At 35.4% G+C, this 17159-nt stretch overlaps 1 protein-coding gene across 2 annotated transcripts in view; it reads left to right on the top strand.

The window, feature by feature from the left end:
- The window catches only part of Ctns (lysosomal cystine transporter cystinosin), a 291830-nt gene that overhangs the window by 71546 nt on the left and 203125 nt on the right, over nucleotides 1-17159 (top strand). The gene's annotated exons all lie outside the window — the stretch shown is intronic.

The raw sequence follows: 17159 nt of genomic DNA, 5'->3' as shown, positions 1-17159 counted from the left end.
AAAATATATATATATATATATATAAACTTACTCATAAACTTACACTAGCCAGCATTCACACAATACCTATCATAACTTTCCTTAAACTCATTCACTGATGAAGCACCCACAGCCACCTCTGGCAACCCATTCACCATCCTCCAAGCAAAAAATCTAGTCCTAACACCCTTTCTAACCACACTCTTATACAACTTCCACTGGTGACCCCCTGTTATCTCCCTTCTTGCCATGTACTTTAAAAAAGTCATCACTGTCAATCCTATAAAAACACCTTTAATAACTTAAATGCTTCTATTATATCTCCTCTTTTTCACCTATCAGCTAATTTTTGAAACCTACAGACTGTCAGTCTATTCTCATAGGGAGCATTCCACAGACTGCCACTTCATCCCTACAGAATCGTCGGAGTCCAGATCTCTGTACCAGTAGTCCAAATGTAGCATTTTTAAAACCTTATATAGGGGAACAATAACCTCTCTATTCCTGCCTGTTAGTGTGTTCTTCAATAACTACTAATCTAATGTACTGTTTTGGTTACCTTCGCAATATACCCTCACTTCAACTTCCCATCCACAATCACACCCAAGTCCCTGGCCTGATCAGTTTCCTGTAGTTCAGTTCTATCAGTATAGTACAAAGCTTAGCTTTTGATCTCTTTCAAAAGTGTATCACCACCTTACACTTGGTCACATTAAACTGGCAGCCATTTACCTTTGCCCATGCTGCTAGTCTGTTTTAAGTCTTCTTGCAGGATCTCTTAATCACCTTCATATACCATTACATAACATTTCCAGTTTAGCATCATTGGCAAACAACTGAACATTTGCTGTCAGTCATTTACTATATCATTGATATACAAATCAAACAACAGAGGACCAAGTACTGAGCCCTATAGTACACCACTGGTCACTTGCCTTCTTCTGGACCAATTCTTTCATCATAAACCTTTCTTTGATATCGGTTCATCGGCCACCCTCTAATCCAAATCACCAGATTCATATCTATCTCCATTTATGCAAAAGAGATTCTATGTGGAATCTTGTTAAATGCTTTGCAAAGTCTTGCATCACTGAGTAGCCATCTCCCTTATCCAACTCTATTGTCACTTGACTATAAAAAGTAAGTGTCTTACAAAGGCAAGGCTACCCTCCCCAAATCATTTGCCCCTTTTTGTTTTTAGAGAAACTTGTGCCATAGTTCTATACAATATATACACGAAAACACAAGGTAAAAGTATTATTTATTAAATATGCTGCCATATATTTTACTCTGAAATATATGGCAGTATATTTAATAAATACTTTTACCTTGTGTTTTCGTGTATATATTGTATAGAACATGTTGTCCCTTATAGAGTATCATATTCATATCCACCCCATTCCTAAAGACTGTCTTTCACCAATTTCTGCAATACTTTAACCACCAATCCTGAGATGCTGTTCAGTCTATAATTTGCTACTTTTGGAGCCTCCTTTATGCAATTGGGACTATTTCCCCCCTCTTTTCACTCCAGTGGTTCCCTTTCCCAGTACTGAGACTCAAATTAAACAGCTTGGTTAGAGGAACTGATAATTCGCTTGCACATTCATGTAACCCACAGGCTGATATGTCATGTTATTGCATTGTTGTGTTCATATTGAGGTTCTGCAATATTTTAGGCATCCCATTTCTTCAGTCTGTTCTCTTACCAGTCAATGTCACCACCTAGATGTCATGCCCCTGCAAAATGCTCACTCAGTAATTCAACTATGTGGTTTAGCTCTGTTACTTTTTAAAATCATCCTTCTATAGTCATTCCTCCTTTTACTTGCCACATAGCGAAAGAACTCTAGTATTTCTTTTGGCCTTATCAGGCTAGCTTTTTCTCATAATTAGCTTTGACCTATTATGCTAAGCTATCCATCCATCTAAAACCTATCTGATTTATCCATCTGACTCTAGGTATACATTCAGATACTGCTTTCTTCAAACAACCCTGGATCTCTTCCCATGCACAATCAGCATCTTTCTCCTCCAAATTATTATGCCATGGCTATGCTGAGAGCTGACTCCTCAGCTTGTCATAATTGCCTGCTTTGTAGTTCCACATATATCCCTTCTTAATAGAAAATTCTGCATGTCTGGCGTCTCCCAAGTCAAGACTACATGATCATTTTCTTCAAGTGGAGGCAGAGCAGTTAGATTGGTTGGTGTTAATTTCTTTGCCGAAATGATCAAATTCAGCATTCTTGAATCTCTTATCCCCTCCATAACATGTTATATAAGGTAGTTAGATTGGTTGGTGTTAATTTCTTTGCCGAAATGATCAAATTCAGCATTCTTGAACCTCTTATCCCCTCCATAACATGTTACATAAGGTAGATATCTCTCAGCAGGTATAAATCATTTCTTCCCCTGCCTATGACCATTCCTTCTCCCATTCTATGTCCCCATAGTTGAAATCCCCCCCCTCCCCATAATAATTACTTGACCTGTAATCACCATGATAATTTGGGAGGACATGTCATCTACATTCTCCCTTATACTCCCTGGATTATAGCAGCAACAGATTATATATTTAGTCCTGTCGGTCTCTATCTCACACCATATAGCCTCAAACAAACTGCCCTCAGATACTTGTTTCCTCTTGATATACTTCTACTCTTTTCAGCTTTAATTCCTCTGTTCTTGTTTTATCAGGTGTCCTGTTTCTAAGAGATTGACTACATGAACTTTCACCATGTACAGTTTTGTGCTTGACTCTTGCATTCTTCATAAGACAAAAAGGTCCAGTCCTTGATATTTCCTATCCATTCGTTCTTTGGCTTCCTCTTCTTCTTTTCTTGTATTATTCCTTCTAAAAGTTTTTTTTTTGTAGGAATTCATGCCTTAGTATGTAACCAAGGTAGGTGGTTTTCCTTTTCTTAATGGTTTCTAACTTTAGTCCTTTCTTCTCCATTCATTTCTAATATTTCTAAATTAATTTTTTGGCAGTCCATGGTGCTGTAAGGATTCTTCTGAGGATTTACATTTCAAAAGCTTTCAGTTTATTTTCACAATATTTTGATATTGTCCAGATTGCTACTGCACATAGCACTGTTGATCAAACATAGCATTTGGACAGCCTAATTTTTAAAAGAAAGATTCCGATATTGCAACCACATGTTTATTAAGATAAATAAAAATAAAAAACCCGACAAGTTTCGTATGTCTTTTGACTTACATCTTCAGGGGTTAAAGGTAACAAAAAGTTTAAAACAAAAGAAATGAGAAATTACTCAAAATAGTCCATTCTGTGATGTTATGGCCCTCTAACTGTTCGTTAAATTAAAAACTCCGAATGCAGAATCTGTGCATGCTGAGTTTGAACAATGCCGGATGTTGTCACGTTCTGTCTGAGGTATATTTTTTTATCAATGCTGACCAAACTTGGTGTAGAATTAGACCCTGGTTTTTGTTACATTCTAATTCTAAGCATATTTGCAGCTTATTTAAATTTCCTTGTGAAACAGCTTTTTTCAATATAAGACATGTTCGTTTTATGCCAGAGTACATTATGACCAGTGGAAGTTGTGTGGGATGCTAAGCCTGATTTGTGTTCTCTCCTTTTTTGCACTTCTTTTTGGTGTTCGTTCATACGAATTTCCCCTGATCTTCCCATCTGGCCTACATAGGAGATGCCACAGGAACAATGAATTTTATATACCTAGTTTTTTTAAAGGGTGATGTGGAATCGCCCTTTAAAACATTCTTGATGTATGGTAGCGTGATTGTGTTCTTGAAATGTTGCTTTTGTGAAATACTTGTAGGAGGTGTGTTGAGGATTTTCTTGATTATCTTGGGTTCAAAACCATTTTTTTTTTTGAGGATCTGTGTTAAATAATGTAATTCTTCATTTCTCTTTTTTTCTGTGCTGGAAATATTGTAAGCTCTATCCCTCAAGGTTTTTTATTAAACTTATCTTTGAGAGATAGAATTGCAGCTACTAGATCAGAACTAGCACAAATAAGCCAAGATACATTTACTCTACACAATGAGTTAGACACATCGCTTCTGTCCGACCTTTGGAATAACATTGACAATATTACACACAACAAAGCTGCAGCGATTTCTGACCAAAAGAAATGTAATTTAATTAAAAAATGTAATGTAATTCTTCAAGAAAAATAAAAACAAAGAAAACATCTAGATCACTCCAAAGTAGTAATTACCTTTCTCCAAGAGTCCTATCAAGAACAGAAAAAAATCTACATTTGAAAGGTTTCAACTTTGCTTTAATGTCATGCTACATCCCAAAAATTGACATCATAGCTCAAATCGAGTAAGAAATTTGCCTGGGGATGCATCAGATCTCATCCGAATACAAAGTACAGCATTACTATTACAAAGCAAATTTCCACCCAGGAACTTACCATACACGGAATTGACAGCACTCAAAGAACTAAAATCAGACAAAAACATCGTTATAATTAAGGCAGATGAAGGGAATGTGACAGTAGTCATGAACTCAGAGGATTATAACAAAAAAAATGAAAATTCTTTTTGAAGATTCTAATACCTATACACCCTTAGGGATCTCACCTGGCGAGCTCACAATACAACCAGTGATTTAATTAAAAATATACCCAATTGGACTGAAGAACTAAAAAGAATTCTACAATCAAAACACCCATTAGTACCTAGAATATATGGAGTGCATATATTCAATGATTTTACCACACATAGGATAAACAACATCATTCGTTAAGAACGGTGCACATTTTATTGAGAAGGCAAAGGATATATACAGGGTGGCCATAAAATAACTTTCCCTCTTTGGAGGCATCTGTTGCTAAAACTAATAGACGGAATGAGACCAAATTTTATATAGAGACTTTTGAAGGCACGGGAGAGATGATTTCCACGAAAAAAAAGATTTAGCACCAAAAGTCGCCGATAGGGGGAAATTTTGGTGCTGGTGGAGCCGAAAACAGGTGTATAATTACATTATTTGATGACACAGGGACCAGTACCGCAGTAGCAACGTCTGTTACTGTCTCTTCTTGCACTGCTTTCCGTCCTCTGCCAGGTCTAACTCTTAGTGATCTAGTTTCTTCAAACTTCTTAATCATAGCTCTCAGTGCTACAGCTGACATAGGACCTGTACGTAGGTTGTGAAGCCTTCTAAATTTCCGAAGGGCTGCTACGGCATTGCACTGTTTAAGGTAAAACAACTTAACAAGTAGAGCACGCTGAGGCAAGGTAGGATGCATATTGAGCACAATTCGTCAGTCATTCCAATAACTGCCTGAACGTTCCAAATCCCTTTTTAAGAGGAATTGGTGGCGTTGCTGTCATGTACACACAGTAAAATTTGCATAATCCTTTTTACCTGCGTCGACTGCAAATATTTGACTGCTTTTGGCTACGCCAGAGTCAAAATTTCCCCTATCGGCAACTTTTGGTACTAAATCTTTTTTTTTGCAGAAATCATCTCCCCATGCCGTCAAAAGTCTCAATATAAAATTTGGTCTCATTTCATTTATTGGTTTTAGCTACAGATGCCTTCAAAGAGGGAAAGTTATCTTATGGCCACCCTGTACATAGAACCTTCAGATATCTTGGCAAGTTTGGATGTAGTCAGCCTCTTTACAAATGTTCCCAGAAATGAAACAGTGAATCTCCTTGAAGACTTTTTCCACCAGACATTGTAGAACTATATAAACATTGCATAAAAAATACGTTTTTTATATATCAAGATACATTTTGGGAACTAAAAGGACTGGCAATGTGCTCTCCCAATGTTTAGCTAACCTATATATTGAAAATTTTGAAAATAATGCTTTAAACAACTATCATAAAAAAAAGAAAATTTGGCTTCGTTATGTATACGATATTTTCATCATATTGCCAGGAACAACAGAGGACGTCACTGTTTTTAAAGATTATCTTAATAATCTACACAACAACATAAAATTCACTTTGGAACAGGAAGAACATAAAAAAACTTCCTTTTCTTGATATCCTAATAGAAATCAATGAAAAATATAATAAATTATTCATGTTAGAAGTTTAATGGAATATTAACAGCACTAATAAAGGATTAAAACTAATTTTAATACTTTCAGTATTTCGTCTCCGTCACAGAGACATCTTCGGGGATTACAAAAACTTCTTGTAACAACATGCGCACAAATACAATACAAAGTGAAACTAAAGTCCTATCTAAGTGGTGCACCCTCTGTGGGCATTTCCAGGTAGCCTGGGATGTAAAGAGGGATCTCTGATAATTAAAGTTTCCCATATTTTGGGAAGTTTAATGCAGCCGTATTTGTTTAAATTAGGTTGAAGATTTCAACCTAATTTAAACAAAAACGGTTGCTTCACTTTGTATTGTATTTGTGTGTGTGTGTTGTTACAAAAAGTTTTTGTAATCCCCGAAGATGTCTCTGTGACGAAAACGAAATATTGGAAGTATTAAAATTAGTTTTAATCCTTTCTCAGTGCTGTTAATATTCCATTAAACCTCTAACATGAATTCTTCACAGCACTTAAGCCTCAACACACACATACATAATAGATTATCTTTTTATTCTCCATTTATAGAAACCTACCAACACAGGAAGATTTCTTAATGCGGCCTCACACCACCACCCCAGGCAAAAAAATAAGTTTAATAAAAACCTTGAGGGATAGAGCTTACAATATTTCCAGCACAGAAAAAAAGAGAAATGAAGAATTACATTATTTATCACAGATCCTCAAAAAAAAAAAAAATGGTTTTGAACCTAAGATAATCAAGAAAATCTTCAACACACCTCCTACAAACATTTCACAAAAGCAAGATTTCAAGAACACAATCATGCTACCATACATCAAGAATGTTACAGATTGGCCAAATTACTAAGCAGACATAACATTAAATTTGCTTTTCTTCTGCTAGAAAAAATATCAAGATTTCTACATCTCTCCAAAACCTCCACATCACCCTTTAAAAAAACCAGGTGTATATAAAATTCATTGTTCCTGTGGCATCTGCTACATAGGCCAGACGGAAAGATCAGGGGAAATTTCTATGAACAAACAACAAAAAGATGTGCAAAAAAGGAGAGAACACAAATCAGGCCTAGCATCCCACACAACTTCCACTGGTCATAATGTACTCTGGCATAAAACGAACATGTTTTATATTGAAAAAAAACTGTTTCACGAGGAAATTTAAAGAAGCTGCAAATGTGCTTAGAATTCTAACTCAATGCAACAAAAACCAGGCCCTAATTCTACACCAAGTTTGGTCAGCATTGATAAAAAATGTACTTCGGACAGTGTGAATGGGACAACATCCAGCATTGTTCAAGCTTAGCATGCACAGATTCTGCATTCAGATTTTTTAATTTAATGAACAGTTAGACGGCCATATCATCATAGAATGGATTATTTTGAGTAATTTCTCATTTTTGTTTTAAACTTTTAGTTATCTTTAACCCCTGAAGGTGTAAGTCAAACGACATACGAAACTTGTCAGATTTGTTTATTTTTATTTATCTTAATAAACATGTGGTCACAATACTGTAATCTTTCTTTTGAACTGCTAAACCACAGAAACCTACAGCCTAATTTTTGTTTTTATGTGAATTTCCTTTGAGGTCAGAATGTTTTTCATGCTAATAAAGGTTGATCGAGCAATTTCTATCCTTCTTAATATTTCATTATCACACTTTCCATTATCTATAATTAGTTGACCCAAATATATATGACTCTCTACTTGATATCAAATATTTCCTCTGATCTTAATATTTATATTGGGTAATTTTGCTTTTTTCTTGTTATCAGCACGGTTTTGATTTTTTTTTGAAGTTGAAATTAAGTCCATATTTTTCATTTAGTTTCAGTGTCTCTTCTAGTAGTTTTAGAAGATCTTTTTTTGTTTTCAGCCAGCAGTACCATATCATCTGCATTTCTTAAGTTGTTTATATTTCTGCCTCCTATGTTGACTCCTTTAAATTCTGCTAATTCTTGGAAGATATTTTCAGTATAGAGGTTAAACAATATAGGAGAAAGCTAACATCACTCCTATCTCAGTATCTCCCATAATGCAAAACACATCTCCTTGCGGATATGTATAATGTTATGCATTAAGGGAACGGCCAAACGGTGTGCCACCTTTTTATTAAATTACTCTGGATTTAGAGAAAGATGTTGAAAGCTTATTTTTCATTATTATATTATTATTATAGTTTATTATTATTATAATAATATTATTAAATATTATTATAGTCTAACTTGGTTAGACTATAATAAATTTAGTTTAATCCTTTATCCAAGTGTGAGCAAACAAAGTTTGCGCCTGAAATTATCTTCAGGACTGGGGTAAGGTGGTACAACACCAGGCAACTCATTGCAAAGGTGGAGAAAGCTAACAGCACTCCTAACTCAGTTTCTCCCATAATGCAAAACACATCTCCTTGTAGATAGGTATAATGTTATGCATTAAGGGAAGGGCCACTACCCAGACTTGTTTCGACCTTTATTGAGGTCGCTTCAGTAGGAGCCAGGCCCCAGTGGAGATACCAGGCAGAAGCATTAGCAAGGTCATCTCTACTTATAGGAGTTGCCAAACGGTGTGCCACCTTTTTATTAAATTACTCTGGATTTAGAGAAAGATGTTGAAAGTTTATTTTTCACTTGGTTAGACTATAATAAATTTAGTTTAATTCTTTAACCAAGTGTGAGCAAACAAAGTTTGTGCCTGAAAGTATCTTCAGGACTGGGGTAACCACTGAAGAGACCTCAATAAAGATCAAAACTAGTCTGGGTAGTGGCTCTTCCCTTAATCCATAACATTATACATATCCGCAAATAATGTGTTTTGCATTATGGGAGATACTGAGATAGGAGGGATGTTAGCTTGCTCCACCTTTGCAACGAGTTGCCCGGTGTTGTTACCACCTTATCCCATTCCTGAAGATACTCTCAGGCACAAACTTTGTTTGCTCACACTTGGATAAAGGATTAAACTAAATTTATTATATTCTAACCAAGTGAAAAATAAACTTTCAACTTCAATAGGAGAAAGAATACTGCCTTGTCTGACACCTTTCTTTACGGGGAATTCCTCCACTGTTTGTTCTGCAATTTTTATTGAGGTAGTTTGATCCCAATATATTTTTATCAGTAATCTGGTATCTTTGACATCTACTCCTAATTTTTTAATGCATTCTATCAGTTGTTCATGTTTTTATTGTTAAAAGCCTTTGTGTAGTCAATAAAACATAGACTTGTTTCTGCTTCTCTAAGTATCTTTATAATAGTTCTAACATTGAAGAGTCCTGAAGTCCCTTTATTTTTCTGAAAACCAGTTTGTGTCTCATTAATTTTCAATTTCATTTTATCTTTATTTCTTTCTAGGATGATATATATCATAATTTTTGCTATCCTACTGATCAGATTGCTCTGTTCTCTTCACATTCGATTGATTGTGACACATTCCTTTCTTAGATTTTTTAGGTATTGGTAGGAATGCTGAGTGCTTATAATCTTTTGGCTAGTGCCCATTCTTGTATATTTTGTTACATATATCAGTCAGTGATCTTATGGCCTTATCATTTAAAGCCTTTAGGCATTCTGCCATAATTCTATCTGTTCCCGGAGCTTTTCCCAGTTTCATTTTCCTGATGCCATTTGCTACTTCCCAGGTAAGAATAGTAGACCCCCTCCAAATTTTTTTGCAGTAGCATATCTATTCTATTGCGATTGTAGAGTTCCTTTGAATACTCCACCCATCTATTCCTTATTTTGTCTTTCTCCATTAGGATGTTTCCACTGGCATCTTCAATGCAATGAGAGCCTACTCTTTCCCCAGATTTTCTAGTTAGTAATAACTAGCAAATTCCTTAACTTTTTCATGAAGTTTCTGGTTTTTGTTTTTTGTCCTGGCATTTGTTGTTGAGCCATAGTTCTTTTGCAGTCTTGTATTCTTTCCTGATCTCTTTATTTAAGTCCTTGTATTCAGGACGATTTTTGTGTTTCTTTCTTTCATCCATCATTTTCAGTATTGTTATTATTATTACTACTACTACTATCTAAGACCCCATGGAGTCAGACTCATCTAGGAAGTCCTTTTATCAAACACACAGCTCATCGTACCATGCTTTAAACACACTCAAATTCTCTGCAGACACCACACTCTCAGGCAAGGCATTCCAATCATTCACAACTCTGCATGAAAAAAACCTGCTTCTCACTCCCCTACTCACACCCTCTTTATACAGTTTCCAGGGATGACCTCTGGTCTCCCCTGATCTCTCACTATTTTCTGTAGAACCTCTCCAGCATTGATCCTATAACAACCCCTTAATAACTTGTAGGTCTCTATCATATCTCCCCTCTTCCTCCTGTCCACCAGACTCTGCAAGTTGCATCTTCTCAATCTTTCCTCATACTCAACATTCCAGAGGTTAGAAACTACCTTAGTCAGTTGCCTCTGGACCCTTTCCAACATCTTTTTGTCCTTCTGAAAACAAGGTGACCAAATCTGGGCAAAATTGTCCATGTGTAGCCTAATCAAAGCCTTATACAATGGAACAAGAATCTCCCTACTTCTACAAGTCAGTGTCCTCCGCATCATTCCCAGAAGCCTTTGTGTTGTCTTCACAATTTTGGCTATGTGTCCCCTAAATTTCAGATTCCTTATCCACTATCACCCCTAGATCTCTTATTTCCTCCACCTCCTACAATATATCCTCACCAAGCATAAATTTTTGCAACCTTACATTTTGCAACATTGAACTCAAATCCCCATTCCCAATCACTCAATTTATTCAAGTCTTCTTGTAAGGCCACAACATCTTCTCTACTCTTCAAGGTGTGTCCCAACTTTGCATCATCTGGAAACAACTGAATATCTCCATTCAAATCTTCACCGATATCATTAATATACTTATTATGTTTAACTATGTTACTTGATATAGTTAAACAGCAATGGCCCCAAAACAGATCCCTGAGGCACATCACTAGTAACTTTCCTTTTCCTGGATATCGCTCCCCAATACACAACTTGTTGATACCTATCAGATAGCCAGTCTCCAATCCAATGCACCAATCTAATATCCAAACCCATCCACTCCAGTTTGACTATCAACTTATCATGCAGTAATCTATCAAAACCTTTGTAAAATCTAAGTATATTACTGTGTATCCTTCTCCTCTGTCCATGGAAGTAGTCACCTTATTGTAATAAGTAAATAGATTACTAAAATATGACCTCCCTTGTATCAGTATCTTGTCATTCATCCAGGGTTTACTCATCTTCTTAAATTTGGGAATTGTTTGTTTTACTGCCTTTTGTATGCTCTCTTTAAATTTCTGCCATCTATCCTCAATCTCATTTTTAAGGTAAAGATACTTGGTGGAATCAGGAATGTTAATAGCAGTGGATTGTGCCAGTTCTTTTAAAAAAATTATCTTGTATTTCTTGAATTTTTAAGGGAGGCAAGATCATATTTTTCTATGTGTAGACATGTCATTGTTTTCTTTAATTTTATTGCTGCCTTTGAATGACCTTAGGGTGGTAGTCTGATCCAGTATCAGCCTCTGGGTATGTTTTGCCTTGTAAGATGTTATTTCAAAATCTTTTTTAATCATTATAGACAGCTGCCTATAGCTGTCTCTGGGGCTTTTCCATGTGTCAAGTCTTCTAGGAGATTGGCTAAACAAAGTATTTGTTATTATCAGATTGTTTTCTTCACAGAACTGTATTAATCTTTCTTCTCTTAGATTTCTATGTTCCAGGCCTTGGTTTCCCATGCAGGGAGAGAGCCTCCTACCTTAGCATTTGGATCTCTCATTATGATAGTTGTCTGATTTGGCATTGTTAAGTGCATTTTGAATGTCTTCATAGAAGTGTTCTACATCTTCATCTGGGTAATTAGAAGTAGGTGCATATATTTAGACAAAAATATTAACAGGTTGAGCTGCAAGTTTTAATGCAATTGCTTTGTCACTCTGCCAAAATCCAAGTAAGGATTGGGCAAACTTATGTTTTAGTACAAATGCTACTCCATTCCTATGACTGTCTCCACATGAATATATAATTGAATGACTTTCTGTTTATTTTTCCACTATTAGTCTGTTCGACTTCACTGATACCAGCAATGTCAGTTTTCATTGTTTCAAGTTCTAGTATAAGGTTATCCGACATCTCAGCTTCATATAAGGTCCTTACATTCCAAGTTGCAAGTTTTAGGAGAAGATTCTTGGTTTTCTGACATGAAAGATCAGGAGATATCCTCCCAGGAGGGTTTAAGGTATCTTCTTCATATGCTATTTTCATAGTATCTGTCTTACATTTCCCCAGTTTCTTTCTCTTCTTCCCTGTAATGTTTCCAGGAGACAAAAGTTGCAGAGGGTCCAACCTTGTCTCTGTTGCTTAAATCTGACATGGTTTTCTGTTTCATTGTTTACTATGGATGGCTACGTGGCAAGGTTCCCGTCTCTTCCAGTGTGACTGGCCACATCTCTGTTTTGTCTTGGAGTGTGCCTGGACTATGTAACATAGTTTACTGTCATGCCTTTGTTACCATTGTCAATTTAAATTTTGATCATCTGTTAACAAGGAGGAGACATTTTTCTTCATTATAGCATAAAATGCTGATGCCCTCACTTAGTTTTACATGCCAGTCGAGGCACTTTCCTAGGGTGTGGCCATTGGTTCACTCAAACAGCTATTTGGAGCCATAAGTGAGAGATGTATGAATAGTAGAGACCAATTCCACCCATCCATCAAACATTTTGAAGCAACTACTGAGCAGACAGAGGTGCTACCCCTACTACCCATACCTTACACTCTAATTCCTCTGCTATCATTATCAAAATCCCTCACCCTGTCCTGTCCTCTCTGAAGACACTATATGAGCATATTGTCCTTGGTCACCAACATTTCACTGATGCTTATAACTTTTGGCCAAGTCGTGCTATCCAGTGTCAAAAACTCCTCAGCCTTATTTCAAATACTTCTTGCATAAATGTACTGCAACACCTCCTTCATCCCACACCCTCCCTTGCACCTTGTGTTACTTAGCCCACTGAAGTTAAGAACCTGGAGTGCTACATTTAAAATCATGTGATCACTCTCTGACTTGCTAACTTCTAGGTTGCCTGGAACCATGCTCACCTGCATCCCTTCCCCTAAACATTCTAGTTTCTCTGACTTTGTACTTCTGAACAACACTTTCTCAAGATCCTGACACAAAATTCAATTAGATGCAAGCCATCTACCTTATATAAATCTTTCTTTCCATCAAACTCACTACAGTCTACACCAGGAGTCTCAAACTCGATTGGACCGTGGGCCATTTGCTATAAAAGTATATCTCAAGTGGGCCGCAAAAAATTTTCTACTAAAAAAAACCACTAATTAGAATCAAAGGGAAGTGAAAAAATTAGTATAAATAAATTGGAAAATTAATAACAAAAATTTTATTTATTCTAAGTCATTACAAGACATAAAATAATAGTATAATGATTATGACAACTCAAAAAAAATAATAATATAAAGAATATTTTTATTATATTAATATTTACATTAGATAGCATTTAATCCAAATTAAACTGAAATTAAATTTTATTTGAATAAATCAAATATTTATATATTTATACATTCTATAAACTCTCATTAATAGCCATCACAAAAATTTACAGAGCCTCCTGTTAGTTTGAAATTTTTTGTGTTTGTGTTGAAATAAAATACTTCTATATTTTTTTTATGGGGAGGGGGAGTATATTTTGGGGAATTTTTTAAATGTTACAGAAAATATTTTGGGGAAAAATAATATTTTCAGGTTAATATATATATATATATATATATATATATATATATATATATTAACCCAATATATATTTGCATAATATAATTATAATAATTTAATTTCAGTATTTTATTTTTTTCCCCGACAGTTGACAATGTTTATTATTAACCAGCCTGCCAAAATTTGGACTGAAAGACTGTGACCATACGACGAAAGGTTGATGTCGGTTAATTTTGATCTGTGGGCTGTTTTGTTACCTTTCATACATGAGAATAATTGTTCACATAAATAGGTGCTTCCAAAATAACATAGAATATTTGCTGCAAACTTTTTTATTTCCAGATATTTTTGACCTAAATAACTGTATATTTTTGGTACACCAACTTCTTGGTATTTCACTTTTAGAATGGAATCATTTTGGAAATCAATAAGTTCCATTTAAATACAAATAGGAGCTTTTTTGAAATTAAAGGAAAAAGGATCTGTAAAAAGCGGAAAAACTTCTTCTTGCTCTTTAAAATCTTTAAATCACCTAACAAATTCTTCTTTTATTTTTTCTAGTTTGGGACAATATTGAGAAAAGGTAAAACTTTGATTCTTATTGTTTAACTGTTCACACATAAAAAAGTAATTTAGGATATTCTCATTTAAATGATTTTGAAACAAAACTAACTTACATCTAAAACTTGCCAGTGCATCATACATGTGTGTGTGTGTGTGTGTGTAATTAACTGATCTTTTCCCTGAAGTTTGACATTTAAATCATTCAAATGTCCTGTAATACCAACTAAGAATGCTAGATCTTGTACCGTACTCATGTCTGATCATTAAGAAATGCAACATCATGATTTTTCATTTCTAGGAACAATTTGATCTCTTTTAAAAGTAAAAAAAAGCTTTTTAGAACCTTATGACAAGATAACCAATGAATCTCTGTGTAATAAGGTAGCCCTTCAAATTCACTCTACAAGTCTTTTAGAAATTGTGCAAACTAGCAAATTGAGGCCTCTGGATTGGATGAAGTTCACAGTATTTGTCACAGGCTTGAGTACACTGCTCATTTCCAACACTTTGGAGCACAGGACCCTGATGCAGTGGAAAGATTGCAGTTTTGGAATGTCTGGTTACATTTCCTTTAACTTAGCTGCAAGTCTTGACACGAAACCTTTATTTTTGCCTGTCATTGCTGGAGCACCATCAGTTGTCACTGCTACAAGTCAGAGGAAGTTCGTATTTTTCAAAAATGCTCCACACGGCATCAAAAATGTCTTCCCCTGTAGTGGTTCAATGGATGGGAATCATTTCCAAGAACTCTTCAGTAATATTCATATTGTTGTGGCAAGCCCGAAGAAACAAAGTAACTTGAGCCACGTCATGAATATCAAAACTTTCATCAAGTGCAATTGAAAAGCACTGTACGTTTGAGGATATTTCTTGCAACTGGTCATGCAGGTTATCTACCATTTCGGTTGTTCTTTCCATCAAGGTATTTCTGGACAAAGAAATATCGCAAAATACTTGCACATTTTTGGGACATACGTTTTCGGCTGCTTTTATCATACACTTCTTAACCAAGGAACTGTCCCTAAAAGGTTTGGAATGTTTCGCCAATAAATAGCTGATTTCATAACTGGCTCTCACTGCTGATTCATTATCTTTCATAATTTTTGAAAATACTTGTTGACTTTCAAGTGAATTCTTCATACTTCTTAATTTTTCTTCTCTCAGTCTACCCTCAAAGCGTGAATATTGTTCTTTGTGAATTTTATCGTAGTGCCTTTTTATATTATATTCTTTGGTGACACTAATTGTTTTGTTACAAATAATGCACACAATTTTGTTCTTTGTATCAGTGTAGAAGTAATTTAATTCCCATTTTTCTTGAAATTTTCTCCTCTCATCAGCAATTTTTCTTTTTCTTGTTGGCTTGGAAAGCGACATTGCCTCGGTGAATAAATATATTATTAATATTATTAACAATTTTTATAAAAATGTTTGAATAAAAACGCACAAATCTGTAGACCAGTGCACAATACTATTGCAATTAAAAATAAAAAATAATAATAAAAGGGATTCTCTCACTGCTAGGTTGTCTTTGAATCGTGCGCACTGAACTTCAAATATCACTGATTAACTGTAGCAGACAATTATAAACTCATAGCTGGATTCCCATGAGTGCGTATGCTGCGCGTTGCGTGAACAGCTGGTAGCCAATAGAATTCAACTTTTTCAGTATGCTACCAGCAGCGTGCTATAAATCAACAATGATAAATATAGTTTACGATTGATTAGGATCGGATCTAACATTGAAATTGCGATATAAATTTTTATTACTGCAGTTACATTATAGTAGGTCCAATATTTTAATAAACAACAAAGATCCAATGTTGTTTATTAAAAACAACATTGGATCTTTGTGGGTGATAGTGAGGTTGATTAATCAACAACCATGAATATAAGATATTATAAAAATGCATAAATAAAATAAATAAAAAGGCATAAAAATTATAAATCCATTAAGGTGATGTGAAGATTTCTTTGTCTGGACATGTGATATTATTATTACCCCAAGATCTCATGGAGTCAAAGACTCATCTGAGAGGTCCTTTTATCACACACACATCTCATCATACCATGTCTTAAACACACTCAAACTCTTTGCAGACACCACACTCTCAGGCAAGGCATTCCAATCATTCACAACTCTGCACGAAAAAAACCTACCTCTCACACTCTCTTTATACAGTTTCCAAGGATGACCTTTGGTTCTCCCCTGATCTCTCGCTATTCTCTGTAGAACTTCTGCACCACTGATCCTATAACAACCCCTTACCAACTTGTAGGTCTCTATCATATCTCCCCTCTTCCTCCTGTTCACCAGACTCTGCAAATTACATCTTCTCAATCTTTCCTCATACTCGACATTCCAGAGGTCAGAAACTATCTTAGTCAGTCGCTTTTGGACCCTTTCCAACATCTCTTCATCCTTCTGAAAACCCGGTGACCAAATCTGGGCACAATAGTCCATGTGTGGCCTAATCAAAGCCTTATACAACGGAACAAGAATCTCCCTACTTTTACAAGTCAGTGTCCTCCGCATCATTCCCAGAAGCCTTTGTGTTGGCTTCACAATTTTGGCTATGTGTCCCCTGAATTTTAGATCCTTATTCACTATCACCCCCCCAGATCTTTTATTTCCTCTATCTCCAACAATATATTCTCACCAAGCATAAATTCTGCATCCCATCTTTGTTTTCAAAATTTTAAAAGCTTACATTTTGCAACATTGAACTCACATCCCCATTTCTGTGCCCAATCACTCAATTTATTCAAGTCTTCTTGTAAGGCCACAACATCTTCACTACTCTTTATGGTTCGTCCCAACTTTGCATCATC

This window comes from Typopeltis vanoorti, chromosome 17, assembly GCF_054136105.1.
Source record: "Typopeltis vanoorti isolate ZY-2024b chromosome 17, IOZ_Tvanoo_1.0, whole genome shotgun sequence".
In the NCBI taxonomy this organism is placed as follows: domain Eukaryota; kingdom Metazoa; phylum Arthropoda; class Arachnida; order Uropygi; family Thelyphonidae; genus Typopeltis; species Typopeltis vanoorti.
This window is presented reverse-complemented; position numbering and strand designations above follow the sequence as displayed.